Below are 17,567 nucleotides of genomic sequence, written 5' to 3'. Positions count from 1 at the left end.
AAAGTATAGTGACTAGGCTAGAAAAGAGAGAGAGATGGTTTGTACAGATGTGGTTTAGGGTTGTCCATGAGCTTCATGAGAGATCAAAACCAGGAATCTTCTGCGTTGGGTCTTTCACAAAGTATTTATTTTCCCTAATATGAAACCAGCTCAGTGATTCACCAATATTTTTGCCAATAAATGTGTCATTTTTTTCTTGGGTCATACGATTCATTGTTTGTGAATATTCAGATGACCACTAGTTTACTCTCTTTAGTTTTGCATGCTCTTTATTCTTTGCAATATTGATGCTGGTTTTGTATTTACTCTTAGGTATATCTAGATCATTTACATTGGCTATTCCTCTAAGCCCTGATACACTAGTCCATCTCTGTTCAGCAAAACGCTTAGGCATATCCCATTGACATAAAATGGCCATACTGGGTCAGGCCAATGATCCATCTAGCCCACTATCCTGTCTTCTAACAGTGGCCAATGCCAGATTCTACAGAGGGATGAACAGAAATGGGCAATTATCAAGTGATCCACCACTATTGTCCAGTCCCAGCTTGACAGTCAAGTGTACTTTGCTGTATAGGAATGGACCTAAGCACAATTGGGGGTCCTATGTCATAAAATTATGGAGTGCTCTTTTGCAAAAGATGTTGTTGAATTAATATGTGGGCAGTTTGATATATGTTTGAAAGTTAGAGATAGACCCCAACAAAACCCTGCATTCTTCCTTTGAAACTGGGTTGTAATATATATCTCCAAAGTGGGTTGGATCAAAAAAACAAACCAAAACCACCCAAATTGAGTGAGTTTGGATTTATAGCCAGAGTTTAAACTTCCAAGTTCAGGAATATTAGGAGCCAGGGTTTCTGGTTTCGCTCATTATTACATAACAAATTTGGGCTAGATCCACAAAGGGACTTAGCAAGTGTTGCACCACCTCTAGGCATGCTGTTCCTAATAGAATCCTTAGTCTTAAATTAGGCGCCCAGATTCCCCATACAATGCATGGGGAGAGTTAGGCACTTAAGAATGGGGCTTCTCAGAAGCCAATACGTTGAGTGAGGAGCTACCAAAACTAGCCAGTAGGAAATGTTGTGGAGAGGAATGTGGCCTAAGCCGCTTCCCTGAAAGATACCCTCTGGGTCAGAGGGAAGTGCCTATCTCTGCCTGTGATTCACAGCTGTGAACCTTTCCTGGAGTTAGACACCAAAGCCAGGGCAAGTCAGTCCTCCCTCATATAAAGCCATAGGGCAAGGGAACAAGACCCTCCCTGCCATTATAGCCCAGATTATAATCAATGATTAGAACACTCACCTGGGAAGTGCAAGACCTGTGTTCAAATCCCTTTCTGAAGCAAGCACTGGAATGCAGGCATAGGCAATGCCTTGGGGGGTGGGGTGGTAGGCATTCAGGGTAAAGTGCCCAGCCCACCTGCCGGGGGAGGGAGAGAAGAGGGGCTTGTCCCCTGTCCCTGGCAGCTGTGCCTGGGCAGAGAGAAGAGGGGGCCAGACCAGTCAGTTCTCACACCAGCTGCCCTGTGTTGCTGCTCTGTGTAGCGCAGCAGCTGCCCATGAGAGCCCAGCTGGGGAAGCAGTGGTGGCAGCCAGGCTCTCTCTCAGGCAACTGCTGCACTGCACAGAGCAGTGACACGGAGCTGATACCTTCAGCCAGCGTGGGAAGCGGCTCCATCCCCCGATCTCCATTCTCTGCCTGGGTCCAGCTGCCAGAGACAGGGGTCTAACATGCCGGGGTGGGAGGTGCAGCAGGAGAAGGACAGAGCCCCTTGCCTGCAGGTAACTCTGGTGGGGAAGGGAAAGCGCAGTAGCTGCATGTTGGGCAGAAGGTGGGGGGGAACCTTGGGCAGAAGAGATATGTGGGGCGGTCATGTATCCTCCCCTTTACATTGCCCCCCCCAGTAGTAGGAGGTACGAGTTGTCTATGCATGCAGGTCTCCCACATTCCACAAGCATGCCCTAACCAGGTGGGTGTCTTAATCTGTCATGTTGAAACTGTTCCACTCCGCATAAATAAATAGTCCTTGGAGCAGGGACTGGAACCCAGGTCTCCCATTTCCACTGTGTGCGCCCAAACTCTCAGGCTATGGAATCACTTATTCACTCTCTCTCTGACCCAGTGAAGTCTTTTTGTAGATCTAGCCCTTTGGGCTTGGATTTAAAGTTTAGCTCTAGAGATGTCTGGTTAAGCTTTTCTAAAATAAAATATATATTATGACCCCCTCACTATTGGCTGAAAGAGGCTCAGAGCGGCCTGTACTTTTAGCATAGCATCGCCTGTCACCCAGCCAGTCTGTCTCTGCTTGAGTCACATAGGTCACAAGATTGTCAATTTTAATCCAGCCACTCACTAGCTGTAACACATTTGTTAGACTTGGAAGTGTGCCTTGAACTCCTACCTCTAACTCCTCAATCTGTTTCGGTGCGTATTCCAGAATAGCTGTCAGTTGGATATTGGACAATTGATATTCAGATGGTAGAATGTGGCTGGTATTTATGCTATATGTCAAATGCATTATTATGATTTGACCATCTCTATTCTGCAGAGCTGGCAGACACCCCAGTCTGGTGCAGCTGTTAACATCTCCCTCAATTCAGGCCATGCAGGAGAGAATTTCAAAGGAGCGTAAGGTCAAAAAGTGGCATTGGGACTGAGAATGAGAAGATGAAACCTGATTTTGAATCATAATTCAACAGCAAATTAAAAAGTGACAATCATTTTCAGTGGAAAGGTACCAACCTGGACATTAAAAAATAAACAGCTGAAAAGGGACAGACAATGTTAATAAGCTTACTGGTATGTTGTCCGCATAAAAACATGGTGTGATCTCTGAGGATCCATATATTGTTTATGCCTAGTAACTCCATGATAAAAAAAAAAGCCCTGCCTAATTAGCTTTGACAAACATTTGGATATCCTTGAAAACTAAACTGTCCAAATCTTTGGAGGATCCCCTTTAAGGTTCTCTTCTTCTCCATCTCTATCTCCTACTTTTTATTCAAACTTGGGCGCTTCACCTAATGTTCTTCAGGGAGGCTCAGCAGCCCTCTCCCTTTGCTTGCAGGAGTTTTGGGTCGATTTACTCCTCCATGCATCCTTTCCTGATAGCAGGAGTTTCTATGGGGAGGCTGTACCCTTGCCCCCAATCTCTCTCTAACCTCCGGATCCCAGTCTTATTTTACAAATGAGTTAAGATCCAGCACCTGTACCCTGAATTTCATATGCTGAAGTGCACATTGGAATCTGGACTGTCTAAAAACCCACAGCATACCAAAGGACAAGAGAATTCAAGCAGAGTCGGACCCAAATCAAAAGCCTGGATCTGAATGAATTTGGATTTAAATTCCACAGCTCAGGCCATCTGGCTGCCTCTAGTACTTTAAGATGTTTATATACAGATCCAAGACTTGTGGCTTAATGTGGATTCCGACAGGCTCTAAGATTCTACTGTAAAGATGTAGGGGAAAATAGGGAGTTAGGACTTTGTTACTACTGTCAACCTAGCCATCATTAATTCATTGTCTCTAATACTGCCAGCTGAATATAAGTATGCTCTCAAAAACAATTTGAGTGAGGATCAAACTAGTGATTATATTATTGAGTTTAGTAGTAGTTGCAAACGCTATTCGTAATTATCACAGAGAATAATGGAACTCAAAATCTCCACAATTATTTTTTGTGCCTAGATGGAAAGCCAATTGAAGCCCTGGCCTAGAAAGTTTTGGAGGTCTGGGCTTGAGTAAAATAGGGGAAATATTTTGCAGGCCACACTCCTCTCACTGCCAGATCCTACTTTTTTCTTCTGGAAGCCTGAAAAATACTGGTGAGTCAATTAGGTGGTTTTTGGGTCACTGATGTGCCCAGGCTGGAGTTAAACTAGAACTCCCCCCCAGGCATTTGGAACTCAAGGACTGCTTTGTTAAAAAATGTGGTTTTGAAAAAAGTCGCTGAGACTGAAAAAAGGTTTGAGGGTTTTAAGAAACAACTTTTTTTTTTACCATTCCAGATTCTAATATTTACAGTTGCAATGTTTATTGTACCATAAAATGATAGTATGCCTTCTGGAAAGTTTGCTTCTGGTAATCAAATTGTGCATCATTTCGTACCACAGATATTACTGAGGAATCAATGAACTCAAGGTAAAACCAATGCATTAGACTATCCGCTCTCATAATTAAAAGGTTGTGTCTTAATCATGCTAAGAACATTTGGACCAGTAGAACAGATTGAGATGGCATTTTTATTTGCACTTTACCTGTAACAAACATTGGATTTTGTGAAATTCACTTACACTGATGCATTTTACATAAATTGTCTGGAGACATTTTTCCCTAGTGAAAATAGCTACCAAAGAACATTGTGATATGATCAACTAGCTCCTAATTCTTGTGAATTACACGGGAATATTAAAGGTGGATGCCCTATTTTTTTATTTGTTATGCTTTATTAATGTACAGTGAAAGTAGCAAGACTGGGGTTCACAGCCTTAAAGTGTTTAGCAGTTCCTTGATAGCACAGTTATTTCTAAAATGCATATCTAGGTTATTGTGAACTTTACAGAGATGTTTTTTACTACAGTCTGGATGTTGACATGGCATGATCTACATTCCTGAACTAGACCGGCAAATAAGATTCTGTTGTCCTGTATGCACTAAATTCAATCTTGAAATGGGTCCTCATATAAGGCATCTCTTAGTGATAGTGGCAATAGCCAGGATGAATGAGTAAGTGGTCTCAATTCATTAGATACTAGGAATTTATTGGTATATAGCACTGAACTATAGAAGACCAATAGTACATTACTTTAGGAATTCTATTTTGGAGGAAAACTTATCAGTCTACACTGTGGAGTTTCCTTTTGCTGAGAAACTGCAATGACAAACCCTACAGGACATGACTTGGATAAAACAAATTCATTTATCAATTTTAGAAAGCACTGCATGAAGTGGATCCATATGGATGCTTGTCTTAGCTTTACAATGGTAAAGAAAATGAAGAGAAGATTGGAAAGGTCATTTTAAAAAAAATCCTATAATTGATCCTCCAAAAGGAGTCATTTTATAATCTTTGTGAAAAGAGGGGGATGCACGATGGGAGATAAAAACTCCAGTGTAAGGAGTCTGGGTGAAGTTGAATTATGCAGGTCAACATGAATCAGCATCAGTAGAGCCATCAGGTTACTCCTCAACATCACATGTTCTGTATATGATGAATATTTTACAGAAAAACTATTTCAGAAATATTTTAGAGTCTTAAACTAGCCTGTTTAGAGTCTTAAACTGGCCAACACTAGTACCATGAACCCCAAGCTGAAGCCCAGGAGAAGCAGTATTTAGTCTTGGACAAGTGACAGGTTTTAAGTTGCAAGACCTTACGACCCATCAGGGATAGAAACAGGAGCTGTATTCTAATGGAAAAGGAGAAGTCCCAGATTTCCATTGTAACCCTGACCTCCAGCTCTGGTAAATCCACAGATAACGTGTTGTAAGCCCCCAATACACACACACACACACACACACACACACACACACACACACACACACACACACACACACACACACACGGTAACTTTTAGAGTTTTTTTTATTTCTGCTATGTCAGTCATAAATACTTCTATCATTTTCCCCTCTTCAATGGCCTGTGTTCCCCATTCCTAAGGCTCCTTTTTAGCAAACCCCATAAGCACTTTCAAACCTACAGAACATGATGATTTATGCCCCCAATCAGCAACATACTAAAGCATGTGCTTAACTTTAAGCATGTGCTTAAGAGCTTTCCTGAATGGTATCATAAATCAACTTGTTCTATAGGCAGTGATCCATGGGGAACATTCCAAAGGAGAAAAATGAAATACATGATCAGCCCACTAATTTATCCTCGGTAGTTGTACCAAATTCAGGAAGCATGTGCATCACAGCTATGATTAGAATAGCTATGATTGATGAGTTGTTTGACCTAACTGCCATTTTTATTCCAAAGTTTCAGGTTGCCCTATCTTCAGAGCCGATATCCTTTCCATCATGTTGTGTCAAGAGCTTTCTTCCTTACACCTCTAGGTCAACTGAAAAAATTTCAGTGCCAAATTACTGTAGCATTAAAACTACTAACTAAATTGCTGAGATTCTAATCAAATATCTGAAAGTTAACAGGAACTCCAAGTGTTTAGAGCTAGTTGCACCACGTTGTTGTATAGTAAAGTGCTTTTGATCACATGAATTCATTTTTATTTCTACGGAGATGGGGAAAAGGCAGAGTGTAAATCCAGAACAGTGATTGTATCAGAAAAAATAAGACAGTCAGAGGGAGAAGTGTTGACTGAGGGTGGAAAGGTTTACCTTCAAACTGAACCATAGGGATTTATATACAGAGCTACCATTCTTATGCCTGGGATTGTTGTTGTTTTTCTTTTTATGTTATTTATAAAAGTTTAAAAACTTACATATCTACTTAAAAAGAAAAGGAGTATTTGTGGCACCTTAGAGACTAACAAATTTATTTGAGCATAAGCTTTCGTGAGCTACAGCTCACTGCATCCGATGAAGTGAGTTGCAGCTTATGCTCAAATAAATTTGTTAGTCTCTAAGGCGCCACAAGTCCTCCTTTTCTTTTTGCAGATACAGACTAACACAGCTGCTACTCTGAAACCTGTCACTTAAGATGAGCTATTATCAGCAGGAAGGGGGGGGAGGAGAAAAACCTTTTATGGTGATAATCAAGGTGGGCTATTTCCAGCAGTTAACAAGAACGTCTGAGGTGCAGTGGGGGGTGGGGCGCGGGGGGGGGGAAGAAATAACATGGGGAAATAGTTTTACTTTGTGTAATGACCCATCCGCTCCCAGTCTCTATTCAAGCCTAAGTTAATTGTATCCAGTTTGCAAATTAATTCCAATTCAGCAGTCTCTCGCTGGAGTCTGTTTTTGAAGTTTTTTTGTTGAAGGATAGCCACCCTCAGGTCTGTAATCGAGTGACCGGAGAGACTGAAGTGTTCTCTGACTGGTTTTTGAATGTTATAATTCTTGATGTCTGATTTGTGTCCATTTATTCTTTTACGTAGAGACTGTCCAGTTTGACCAATGTACATAGCAGAGGGGCATTGCTGGCACATGATGGCATATATCACATTGGTAGATGCGCAGGTGAACAAGACTCTGATAGTGTGGCTGATGTGATTAGGCCCTATGATGGTGTCCCCTGAATAGATATGTGGACAGAGTTGGCAACGGGCTTTGTTGCAAGGATAGGTTCCTGGGTTAGTGGTTCTGTTGTGTGGTGGCTGGTGAGTATTTGCTTCAGGTTGGGGGGCTGTCTGTAAGCAAGGACTGGCCTGGCTCCCAAAATCTGTGAGAGTGATGGGTCGTCCTTCAGGATAGGTTGTAGATCCTTGATGATGCGTTGGAGAGGTTTTAGTTGGGGGCTGAAGATGATGGCTAGTGGCATTCTGTTATTTTCCTTGTTGGGCCTGTCCTGTAGTAGGTGACTTCTGGGTACTCTTCTGGCTCTGTCAATCTGTTTCTTCACTTCAGCAGGTGGGTATTGTAGTTGTAGGAATGCATGATAGAGATCTTGTAGGTGTTTGTCTCTGTCTGAGGGGTTGGAGCAAATGCGGTTATATCATAGAGCTTGGCTGTAGACAATGGATCGTGTGGTGTGATCTGGATGAAAGCTAGAGGCATGTAGGTAAGTATAGCGGTCAGTAGGTTTCTGATATAGGGTGGTGTTTATGTGACCATCGCTTATTAGCACCGTAGTGTCCAGGAAGTGGATCTCTTGTGTGGACTGGTCCAGGCTGAGGTTATTGGTGGGATGGAAATTGTTGAAATCATGGTGGAATTCCTCAAGGGCTTCTTTTCCATGGGTCCAGGTGATGAAGATGTCATCAATGTAGCACAAGTAGAGTAGGGGCATTAGGGGACGAGAGCTGAGGAAGCGTTGTTCTAAGTCAGCCATAAAAATGTTGGCATACTGTGGGGCCATGCGGGTACCCATCGCAGTGCTGCTGATTTGAAGGTATACATTGTTCCCAAATGTGAAATAGTTATGGGTGAGGACAAAGTCACAAAGTTCAGCCACCAGGTTAGCCATGACATTATTGGGGATACTGTCCCTGATGGCTTGTAGTCCATCTTTGTGTGGAATGTTAGTGTAGAGGGCTTCTACATCCATAGTGGCTAGGATGATGTTTTTAGGAAGATCACTGATGGATTGTAGTTTCCTCAGGAAGTCAGTGGTGTCTCGAAGATAGCTGGGAGTGCTGGTAACGTAGGGCCTGAGGAGGGAATCTACATAGCCAGACAATCCTGCTGTCAGGGTGCCAATGCCTGAGATGATGGAGCATCCAGGATTTCCAGGTTTATGGATCTTGGGTAGCAGATAGAATACCCCAGGTCGGAGTTCCAGGGGTGTGTCTGTGTGGATTTGTTCTTGTGCTTTTTCAGGGAGTTTCTTGAGCAAATGGTATAGTTTCTTTTGGTAACCCTCAGTGGGATCAGAGGGTAATGGCTTGTAGAAAGTGGTGTTGGAGAGCTGCCTAGTAGCCTCTTGTTCATATTCTGATCTATTCATGATGACGACAGTACCTCCTTTGTCAGCCTTTTTGATTATGATGTCAGAGTTGTTTCTGAGGCTGTGGATGGCATTGTGTTCTGCACGGCTGAGGTTATGGGGCAAGTGATGCTGCTTTTCCACAATTTCAGCCCGTGCACATCGGCGGAAGCACTCTATGTAGAAGTCCAGTCTGTTGTTAACCCATTGTTTCATGTTCTCTGTGTGTGTATATAAATCTCCCCACTGTATTTTCCACCGAATGCATCCGATGAAGTGAGCTGTAGTTCACGAAAGCTTACGCTCAAATAAATTTGTTAGTCTCTGAGGTGCCACAAGTACTCCTTTTCTTTTTGCAAATACAGACTAACACGGCTGCTACCCTGAAATGTATCTACTTAAGTGTATAACACTTCTAGAATCACCTGAGTGCAGTAGTAATTCACTGCAAACCAGAATGGCATCCTTTCAGCACCTTTTGTCTTTCAATTCCCGCACGCCCAGGTCTTACTTTACTCCTGAAGATGCCTTTCCTTTGTGGGACCAACACTAGTATCACTAACCCCAAGCTTTCAAAAATCATGGGTCAGGGCTAGGATCACAATGCAACTTAGGTGTGGTGAGGCTCAGCATCACCACACCTAACTTTTAGGTGCCTAGAAAATCCCTGGGATTCACAAAGCCTGAGTTTAGTACCTAGGCTCCCTATATGATGAAAAGGGAGAGATAGGCATCTCAAAATGGGACTCTCAAAAACCCACTAGGTGGATCTTCACCTAAGATAGCCAATGGGAGATGACAAGAAAAGGGGGTGTACACTAAGTCCTGCCCCTCTGTCAGAGACAGGCACCAAAGTCCAGACTGCAGGGCGGTGCATCTGACTGCTTGGTAGTCTCAGATCCAAACCTGCTGCTGGAATTAGGTGCTTATCCTGTTTTCACAAGAGTGGGAGCTCCTTCATAACTTTTAGCCCGGGGCTAGGTTACTCACCTGCGATGTGGGAGACCCCTGGTTTAGGGCTCTCCACCAGGATGGGGAGAAGGGATTTGAACTGGAATTTGCTACTTCTCAAATGAGTGCCCTAACCATTGGGCTTTATGATATTCTAACATGGAGCTCCCTAGGTCTCTCCTGTCAAAGTCATCCTACTTTGCTTGAATAATTTTTTAAAAAGTCATTAGAGCAAGAGGAACTGGATCCTGGGTCTCCCACTTCATTGCACTATCCCTAGGCTACAGAGTCATTTTCATGCTTGCTCTCTCTGGCCCAATGATTTTTTCAAAATTTACCCACAGTAAAACAGCTTCAATATTGAACCAGAGAGAGTGCACAATTTGGTGTCTGCACTTTATACTATAAGTATACAAAGACTACCTTTATTTGTGTGTTGTACAGAGCCAGACACAATGCTGGAACTAAACAACTAGGCCAAGATTTTCATAAGTGACTAGTGATTTTGGGTGGCCAATTTGGGGCACTGCAAGGGACCTATACAGAAGTAACTCACCACCTACATGCCCCCTCATGGCTGGGCATGGCATAGCAAGGTCCTCTCCTCTAATGCCCTCTTCCAACAGCTGCTCTGGCCCTACAGTGGCCAGCTTCTCATGACTCAGCTCTCCAGCCAAGTTATATCTAATGCCACCCCTTCCAGGGTAAACTGAGTCCAGGGCCACAATAGTCCATAGGCTTCACACCAAGTCTTCAGCCTGACCTCAGGCTTTAGTGGTCTTCCAGCCCTTTTCTCTGAGGGTCTGCACATTGCTGTCCTTGGTGGGCCAGTGGAGGAAGCCAGCTACTCTTTTGAGTGCCAGCCCAGGAAACCTCTAGTTAAAAGTTAAGATATCTCTATTCAGAAAAGCTGCTTCCTCCCTAGTCTACTTTCTACTACAGTCTCTAGGGCTTTTTCACAGCCCATTCCTTGCACACTCCTCCATAGATCCCAAAAGGACTATAGATTAGACACAAGGAACAAAGCAAATGTAGAGATCCTGCACTAGGCCTATCTTCCCCAGGGAGTCTCTGATATCCAGAAGTCTCAGGATAGCCCCTGTCCTCAGCCCAGCCTTCCTCCAGGCAGTCCCTAGGTTTCCTCTGGCTTCAGCCAGGGCTGTCTTCATGCAGCTGGCACAAGAAGTCCACTCCTTTTCCCAGTCAGCCTCTAAAGAGATGGGCTTTTCCTCTTTTAACTCCTCTGTCCTGCCTTGACACCTCTTGCAGGTGTAATGGGGTGGGGCTGATTGAGCCCCCCCACCCAAGGCGGAAGCCCGCCCACTGCTGAAGGACCTCCACAAGCCTAAGGGGAGGATCTACAGGACCTGGAAACCAAATGATTCCGGGGGACAACTAATGAAATAACACAGACAGGAGTGTGGTCAAAGGGTTAAAAGAAGGAAGCGTGATGGGGACACCGAGCAAAGAACCCTGGAAGGAGCCCACTGTTCCTCAAAGACGTCAAGGGAGCCAGTGGACACTGCCCAGAGGAACTCTGCCCTGATACGTGAATGGACAGAGGATCGGAAACAGGCCCCACAGTCACAGGAGTCTCCATCAGCCAACCTCCTCTCCCTGGTTTTATAGATGGCCATTTTAGCCAGGGCCAGGAGGAGGTTGACTAGGAGGTCCCATGAGTTTGTGGGGCCATGGATAGGGAGTACATAGAGGAAGAGGTGAGGGGAAAAGTGCAGCCAGAAACATAACAGAATATTAGTGAGGAGCTGGAATAGGGGCTGCAACCTGGCGCACTCCAAGTAAATGTGCGCCAGAGTCTCCCTCATGCCACAGAAGGGGCAGGTGTCTGGGACAGGGGTAAACAGTGCCAAGTACATGCCTGTGCTCACGGCCCCAGGAAGGAGCTGCCAGCTGATATCCCCGGCGGGCCTCGGGACCAAAGTGGAGTATAGGCTGGCCCACCAGGGTTCCTGACCCTCTACTTTGACACTTTGTGTCAGGGCGAGATGCAAGGGTGAGGAAGTAAAGGGTGTGGAGCATGAGCATGTATAGATCTTTCCTTGGCATGGTCTGGAAATGAACCGGCTGTAAGTAGTGCAGCCGGCTCACGGAGAAGGGGTGGGGATGGGGCTGATTGAGCCCACAGGCTCTCATATACCCTTTCCCAGCCAGTGTGGGGTCTGTATGCCACATCACAGTCTGATTTGCACAAAATGCGGAGAGCCACCCTGCTGAAAATCAGTACCATTTAACATGTTTCAAGTAAGCAACCAAAAAACTGAAGAACACCAAATTACTAAACCATATCTGTAAATCTTACCCATAATAAACAATAACAATAATAAGAACAACAGAAAACAGGAACAAAAATAGGCAATATACAAAACTATATCTGACTGGAAATCACTTTTCTGAAGTGATTGCTATTATTGAATGTCATGTGATAGCATCTCTGTAGGCAATTCAATTACTGAGTCATAATAAACATGACAATTCACAAAACTCTGGTAAGCAAAGGTTCTTAGGATGTCAATCATCCAATACTAAGTTCATATTTCAGTTCTTCCCACTGATCATGGGAGACTGGAGTATTACATTAAAAGAAGGCAACTGGGTTCATCAAATTAAAAGGGGTCATACTATAATACAGTGTTTTGCAGAATAAAACACAATTTCCTTAGCTTTCGATACTTTAAAACTCATCTTTCAGAATTTCAAAATACTGTACACTTCAGTAACTAAGCTTTCCTACAATGATCAAAGTGGAATATATATATTTATCTTCATACACTGTGTAGCTATCTTTTTCTGTTTTACAAATGGTTAAATACTCTCTTTCTATATGGAGAAAATAAATATAATGAGTGTACAGGCTGATTCAGTAGACCTTTCCATCATCACTTCAGTTACAGAATTGTTAACAAAAGAAATAAGAATCCTTCTATCTGCATTAGTACAGGTCTGGCTTCCTCAAATAAAATTTTAGAAGAAAATGTATTCCAACCATGGGGGCAAGACTCCTCTTAGCGCTTTGGTATAGCCAATATTCATAAATGTCTACCTGTAAAACTATTTATAAATATTTATATTTCTTTGTAATAAGTATTTTTGAATAATAGCATGATATGCACCTTTAAGACTCATTTGTGTTCTCATATTCTCTTGAGTTAAAGAAACAGAGTACAGTGTAACCAGAAGGTATTCAATTGCCTCCTGAAGTTTAAAAATCTTTGGGTGCAAAAGCAGATAGGTTCTGATCCAAAGCCTATTGAAGTCAGACTTTCCATTGATTTCTCTGGGCATTGGATTCAGCTCCTAATGTATTTTGATTAACCGAAATGGCATCGAATAACATGAAAACAAATGTCAGACTCCTCATGTCACCACAACTATAACTCCAAGACAAATTTGTACAATGAGTTGGGTGGTTGTGAGAGGACAGAAACAGTCCCAGTTCTTTTAATTATTTAATTATTATTATTATTATTATTATTTAATTACTTACCTATTAATTATTCCAAACAAACCACAGATAAAAATTAAGGCTCTCTGATGACCTTTCCCAGAGGACATTCTCTTGTCTGGGTCTATGACTGACTAACACATACAGAAGAGGACCCTATGAAAATATTCCACCTTCCAGAGAAAAGTCTCTCACACATAACTAAATGGGGACTCAGAATTAAATCTAGACCCTAGAGAGGGTTAAACCCTCTTAGAGTTTTTTTCCTCTGTATGGGTCTGACCCAAAACCTATTGTAGTCAGTGTGTGTTTACATTGACTTCAATGGGCTTGGGATAAGGCCCTGTACAGTGCACTTGCCAATGCAAAACTGGCTATACAAATAAAATCACTAGATTTCATAAACCAGAACAAAACCATAAAAAGAAATAAAGACAGCCACTGCAGGAGGGAGGGAACTTGGTCTCTTGCAGGATGCAGCTTTCCTCAGAGATATTCATAGTTGGTGGACCTAGGGATGAGGGAGGTGCTGTAGCATCCCCTGACTTGAAGTGGTTGCCATTATATACAGGCTTTGCACTTTGGTTCAATGGCTCTTAGCACCCCCACTACAAAAATTGTTCCCATGCCTTTCGAGTTGTCACTTCCTAGGAACCAAACTGAACATGTTGTCAGGTGGAGGGTGTATGCAGACAAGGTATCAGGAGGAGAATGCAAGGGACACAGAAGGCAGCCCTGGAAGCCAAAATGGGTTTTTAGCTAGCGGAGATTAGCAGCCTCAAGGAGCAGAAGCAGAAGGCACCATGCCCGGGAATTTTTCATGGGAATCACCAGTGAAACAGACTTTTACAGCTGTAAAATAAAGCAATTGTGCATAGTTTTAATATTAAAATAATCAGGGAGTGTTTGGGGGGGAGAAGGGAGCAGAAAAATATGTTTAAAGTCTCTGTATTTTCTCCCACAAAAATATCCAGTGTTCAGTTTTGAGATAAAAGGATACAGTCTGCCCAGCTAACTGCCCCCACAGAGAGAAACAGAAGGGAGGAAATCCCAGTAGAAATCTTTGCTTGAAAATTACATATCCCCCAACCTGTCTGGCCATTGTGCATTACAGGAATCTGGATCTCATAGATTCATAGATACTAAGGTCGAAAGGGACCATTTTGATCATCTAGTCCGACCTCCTACACAGCGCAGGCCACAGAATCTCACCAACCCACTCCTACGAAAAATCTCACCTATGTCTGAGCTATTGAAGTCCTCAAATCGTGGTTTAAAGACTTCAAGGAGCAGAGAATCCTCCAGCAAGTGACCCGTGTCCCATGCTACAGAGGAAGGTGAAAAACTTCCAGGGCCTCTTCCAATCTGCCGTGGAGGAAAATTCCTTCCCAACCCCAAATATGGCGATCAGCTAAACCCTGAGCATATGGGCAAGATTCACCAGCCAGATACCCAGGAAAGAATTTTCTGTAGTAACTCAGATCCCACCCTATCTAACATCCCATCACAAGCCATTGGGCCTATTTACCATGAATATTTAAAGATCAATTAATTACCAAAATCATGTTATCCCATCATACCATCTCCTCCATAAACTTATCGAGTAGAATCTTAAAACCAGATAGATCTTTTGCCCCACTGCTTCCCTGAAAGGTTATTCCAAAACTTCACTCCTCTGATGGTTAGAAACCTTTGTCTGATTTCAAGTCTAAACTTCCTGGTGGCCAGTTTATACCCATTTGTTCTTGTGTCCACATTGGTGCTGAGCTGAAATAATTCCTCTCCCTCTCCGGTATTTATCCCTCTGATATATTTATATATTTATATAAATATAGATATATTTATATATTTATAACAATCATATCTCCCCTCAACCTTCTTTTAGATAGGCTAAACAAGCCAAGCTCCTTAAGTCTCCTTTCATAAGACAAGTTTTCCATTCCTCGGATCATCCTAGTAGCCCTTCTCTGTACCTGCTCCAGTTTGAATTCATCCTTTTTAAACATGGGAGACCAGAACTGCACACAGTATTCTAGGTGAGGTCTCACCATTGCCTTGTATAACGGTACTAAAACCTCCTTATCCCTACTGGAAATGCCTCTCCTGATGCATCCCAAAACCGCATTAGCTTTTTTCACAGCCATATCACATTGGCAGCTCATAGTCATCCTATGATCAAGCAATACTCCAAGGTCCTTCTCCTCTTCCATTACTTCTCTTTGAACACTCTTTGAATTCAAAAGGCTAAATCATTAGGAAAAACAACTAATTAATATTTATAATGAAAGGGAAATTTCAAAGAGGCTCTGCCACCTCAACAGTATTGAAAAAAAACAGGGGTGGGAGGGTTTTCAATTTTGTTTCTTTTTTCTTCTTACCAATTTAAATTACAGAATATGGACCCCTATAATGTAAATAGCATAATTTGATGATATGGACTAAGTCATTCTTGTGTTTTGTAAGGGAATTAAATATGGTTAGGACATAATCAAACCACCCAACTAGCCAATGAGAAAACAGCTTTGATAAATGGTTTTTAAAGCCATATGATTTTACCATAGTATTGAAGCATCATCAGCAGATGGAATTAAGGTTGCCTTCGTGTTTCTATTCTATACACCCTTTTCAGTTGTTAATAACTTTCTGAGTCTTTTGCCTTTCAGGCTAATATATTTTTCGACGAGGGTAATACATAATCAGATATATAGGATTGCTGGTGTTACTGGTTGGGTTAAAGTTCATTGAAGTTGGTAGATGTAACTGCTGATCTTCATTTAAGACAGCTGTCAGAAACAGCTAAAGTCCTTAATAGCAGCCCCTACCCGAAACACAGCTATATGCAAGGCTGCCAAGGAATTGGAGCTATGTGGGCAGAGGGGTTTTCTAGGTATTGTTTTGGGTAAGTGCTTGCTCCTTCCCCCCCACCCCAAGAATACAGGAACACAGACTGAGAAAGAAGCTTTAAAGACAGTCTGGATGAGCATAGTATGTGATCCAGGAAAAAGCCTAGAGAGATATTTGGGTTGGGCACTGGCTGAAAGAGGCTTAAAACTGTGAACAGGGAAACTGTCCCATTGTTGGCTCCCTCCTGGTATTCAAGGAAACAGGGTGTTGTACATTCCTTGTAAATAAACAACATTGCATCAAAGAAATACCTGATTCCATCACCAATATCTCCTCTCAACAGAAACTAACTACAAGGCTCCAAATTTTTGGCTAACCACTCAGATAAAAAAGGAAAGTCAGAGATAATTTTAAAACAATCTATTGTAAATAAAACAATCACCACCACACACCAAAACAGCTAATTATGAAACACCCAAACATCTTCATTTAGAAGAGTCAAATGTTCCAACAGAACAGTTTTCCATTGGGAAATTCTAATTCAACAAAATCAAAACGTACCTTGCGTATTAATCTCTTCTGTGAAAAGTTTCAGTGGAAAGCAGGTAGGCAGATTGGCCAGCGGACCTACGTGCCTCACTGTTTCCTGCCTACCTGCCTGATCTCATGAACTGCTCAGCTTCCTGGATTGTCTGTCTTGTGAACTGCTAAGCTGCCTGGTTTCCATGCTCCCAGGGCTGCCCTTTTCCCAGGCTCCTCTGATATCTGAGCAGCCAACTCTTCAGGTTGCCCAAATCCCTAGGCAGCGGCCTCCCCTGGCTGCCCAGGTTGCTGTGCAGGCTAGGGAGTAAGCTGAAAAAAATCCCCCTTGGCCGTCTCCATTTTCTGAAAATTTTCCTCCTGATTTTTTTTTTTTTGACTTTTTGTTCAGGACAATTCTTTCTTTATGATCATTGCAAAAAATGCTACAGATAGTGCAGAAATAATATATTATGGAGAGGGCTGAAAATTATGGAATAGCCATTTTCAGTGTGGAGTGTGCTCTTTCCTATTGACTATCCATGGTTAGAGCTCCTCCCATGCTATGTCATATTGTTTGTAGCATTTAGCTCACTAAGAGAAGCATAACACAGAAGTCAGATAAGCTGCCAGGGGTAAAAGAGACCCTAAAAAGCTAGGGCTAGTTGGTTGTTCTCTGAGGTTGAGGCCAGATAAGGCATGCAGATACTATGGTGATGAAAATGCTATGAGGACTTATATAGAGTAGAATAGATATTTTAGTGAATTGGTCTTCCCCAGCATGGCAAATCACAGCTCAGGGTGAAACTGCTGATGCCACTGTTATTGGAAAAGGTAGACCTACTCTATTAGCCCCACATCCTACTGGCAAAAGTGATATCTGAACTAATGATGAAACCTTCCTTTCTTCTGCTGTTGCTATTTTTTGAACTCTTACTGCGTAATATATACTATACTATAATTAATGAATATATGGGTTTATTCTTCTCTCTTTTTTGTCTTGTTTTATCTATTACCTGTAAAGAATGTTTACGCTTTAGGATCCACTTTACTGGCTGTATATTTAGCAGATGTATCCCAGCTAACCTATTTTTCGGAATACATTTTAGTTTAAATGAAATGCTTTGTTCATTTTTGCTGTCCATGGCTTAAGGAGGCACTGAACCCTCTCTCTCTACATTTGTGTGTATGTATGTATGTCTGGAAGTGGGGTTGGGGTTGCTCAATAGCATTGGAGCAC

Source organism: Dermochelys coriacea, chromosome 3 (genome assembly GCF_009764565.3).
Source record: "Dermochelys coriacea isolate rDerCor1 chromosome 3, rDerCor1.pri.v4, whole genome shotgun sequence".
Taxonomy (NCBI): domain Eukaryota; kingdom Metazoa; phylum Chordata; order Testudines; family Dermochelyidae; genus Dermochelys; species Dermochelys coriacea.
The sequence above is the reverse complement of the archived record's forward strand: the minus strand, read 5'-3'. Positions refer to the sequence as shown.